Source organism: Nannospalax galili, unplaced genomic scaffold (assembly GCF_000622305.1).
Source record: "Nannospalax galili isolate Female #2095 unplaced genomic scaffold, S.galili_v1.0 scaffold310, whole genome shotgun sequence".
NCBI classification, from domain to species: domain Eukaryota; kingdom Metazoa; phylum Chordata; class Mammalia; order Rodentia; family Spalacidae; genus Nannospalax; species Nannospalax galili.
This window is the reverse complement of record NW_008328488.1, coordinates 301456-304748: the sequence shown is the minus strand read 5'-3', so window position 1 is coordinate 304748 and position 3293 is coordinate 301456.

The window sequence follows — 3293 nt, the reverse complement described above, 5'->3', positions numbered from 1 at the left end:
ATTGAGAATCTGTGAGTTCTGGTTGGCCGGGGCTGAAGAATCAGCTGTGATTAAGAAGAGACCAGAACCTGAAGTAAAAGCTTTGCTTTACTGGGACAATTGATGCTGGTTAGCTGGGGCTGAAAAATCAGCTGTAAGTAATAAGAGACCAGTGTCACTGTGGTGAAGTCTTCTGGGAGGTATTTCCTTGGGGTCAGCACACAGAAGCTCTGACACAAAGGGGACCCAAGTCTCCATCTCAAGCTGGAAGCAGGACTTGGTATTGAGTAACAGTCTCCTGCATGGGTCTGGTGTTGAAAGTGTGATGGGGTCAGAGAGAGCAACAGAAGCTTGGCACCTTGAGACGCCAGGAACAGCCATTGGTGAAAGTGCAGCCTCAGTTTCAATGAAGATCCCAGAATTGAAGGGGTCATGGAGAGAATCTGAGAGTTTGTACCTCAAGAGACCAGAAGAGGCCATTGGTGCAGGGACAGCCTCAGTTTCAGTGGAGATCCCAGCTCTTTGGAGATGCCAGGACCATGGGATGACCACCAAGGGCAGTAGTAGGTGTGGAATAGAGCTGGCCTGGGTCTTCAAGATGAGCTGTATGAGCCATGGATGGCAGAGTCAGAGCAGTGGAGCTGGTAGAAGCCTTTGGAGTCCAGAAGATGGTGAGTGAATCCCAGATGTTCATCCTTGAGCTACTTTGCTGGACTTTGGTTTTGCTTAGGTGTGCCCGATTCTTCCCTTTGAAACAAGACAGTACTTGTTTTGAATTTTATAGGCGCCTACTGTTAAAAGCTCAGCTTCTTTTTAACAGTCTCTTAAGTGTTTGGATTTTTTAAGGACTGTGGGCTTTTAAGGTCATACTGTCTTATGTTGTGATATTGATGTTAATATTGTGTCTTGGGGACAAGAATTGGAAAGGTTGTGTTTTAATAGTGATGTTGGTGGGTCAAGTTGATAAGAGGTCAATTGTGCTGGGCAGCTTCAATGTCAACTTGACACACCTGAGTAGAGGGAGCCTCAAGTGAGGAATTGCCTCCACAAGACTGACTTGTGGCCATGTCTGTGGGGCACCTTCTTGATTGTTGAGTGATGTGGGAGGGCCCAGCCCACTGTGGGTGGTGCCACCCCTGGGCAGGTGGGTCTGTGTTACATAAGAAAGCAAGCTGAGCAGGGGCCAGGGGAGCAAGCCAGTAATCAGCATTCCTCCATGGCCTGTGCTCCAGCTCCTGCCTCCAGGTTCCTGCCCTGAGTTCCTACCTTGGGCTCTCGGATGAACTGTGACCCAGGATATGTACGCTAAATAAACCCTTTCCTCCCCAAGTTGGTAGTGGTCAGAGTATTTTGTCACAGCAATGAAGAACAAACTAGGACATATACCTATGTGTGTGTTCAGGGTTATTATGAAAGGATGTTGGGTTTCCTCAAAGATCATTTCTTTCTGAATCTGTTGAGTCCCTGTGATCTTTGTCTTTGATTCTATTCACACGCTGTGTTGTACAAATGAGTCTGTGTACGCTGAACTGTTCTTGCATCCACGGACTGAAACCAACCAGATCATTGTGTGAGATATTTATAATGTGTTGTTGGATTTGATTGGCAAGTACCAGGAATTTTTCTGTCTATACCCATCAAGGAAACCGGTCCATTTTCTTTTTTCTGTTCTGTGTCCTAATCTCGTCGGTATCAGGTTTCACAGAATGAGTTTGGCAGCATTCCTTACATTCCTGTTTTATAGACTACTTTAGGGATCCTTGGTATTAGCTCTTTAAAAGTCTGGTAGAATTCGCTGATAGTCCATCTGGTCCTGGGCTTTCCTTTGTTGTGAAATGTTTTATTACAACTTTAATCCTGTTGCTTGTTACTGATTTATTTAGATTTTAATTTTTTAATTATATTTGTTCCTTAACACTTCCATAATGTATAAAATATATTCAAATTCTTCTTGATTCAGTCTTTGTAGGTATGTGTCTAGAAACGTGTCTATCTCTTCTAGATTTTCTACTTTACTGGCCTATAATTTTTCAAAATATTCCCAATGATCCTATCAATTTCAGTGGTATCTGTGGTAATAGTCCATTTTTCATCTCTCATTCTATTCGAGTCTTTTTTGTTTTGTTTTGTTTTTCAAAGAACCAACTCTTCATTTCATTGATATGCTGTATTGTGGTTTTGTGTGTTGGGTGTTTTCCTTTCATTTATTTCTGCTCTAAACATTATTCTTTCTAATTCTGGGTTTTGTTTGTCCTTTTTTAAGACCTTGGAGGCATCATTAGGCTGAAAGTGCCCTGTTTTGTTTGTTTGGCTGGTTGGTTTATTGAGACAAAATCTTACACTGTACTTCAGGCTGGCCTCGGCTTGGAACACTGGGCTGGCTTCAAACTCATAGCAATCTTCCTGTCTCAGCCTCCTAAGTCCTAGGATTATAGATGTGAGTCACCACACCCAAGTCTGTTTTTTAATGGAGACGCTCATAGCTAGAAACTTCCACATTTATGTGAACAACTTCTTACTGCAATATCTTCGTTCAAGAGCTTGATAAACTCCAGCAACAGCAACACAAAACTTGCACCTCATGGGCTTTTTAAAAAAGAAAAATAATGCAGAGGACATGAAGGGAGTTGTAAGATGGGGGTGCAGAGGGGGAAGGAATATGACCAAAATACACTATAATTGATTTCTTTTCTAAAAAGAGCTGTGTGTTCAAGCGGAATCACCTTTGAACCAAGTTCCCTGGCTGGATTTGAAGCTCGGAGGAACAGAGCTCTTCCATCAGCTCATCGGCCTGTCTGTTGTCTTTGAGAAGTCCTGCATCCTGGCTGACCTGTGTGTGTGGCATGGCACTGTCCCTGAGGGAGCTGGGTTAGAGACGTGGGCTGCTTAGTTCTTGTCTGAGCTTCCTTTTTATCCCTCCATGCTTCTTAGTTTGTTTTTAAGGTTGATTTATTATTTCATGTGTGTGAGTGTTCTGCTTTTGTGTATATAAATGCGTCATGTGCACGAAATGCTCATGGAGGCCAGAAGAGGGCATCAGATCACTTGGAACTGGGAGTTAGGACAGTTGTTAGCTGGCATGTGGGTGCTAGGAACAGAACCCAGGTTCTCTGCAAGAGCAGCCAGTGCTCTTAACTGCTAAGCCACCTTTCTGGCCTCCCTCAATTCTTTGAGTCCCAGAGCCCTTCCTCTTTTTTCTGTCCTGACCCTTCTCACTCACAGAGTAATAGAGAAGAGACTTCTCTCTGCCCCTTATCCCTTAACTGGGGTCTTGAACCTATCTGTTCAAGGAAATGGAAAGCCTTTAAAAGAGT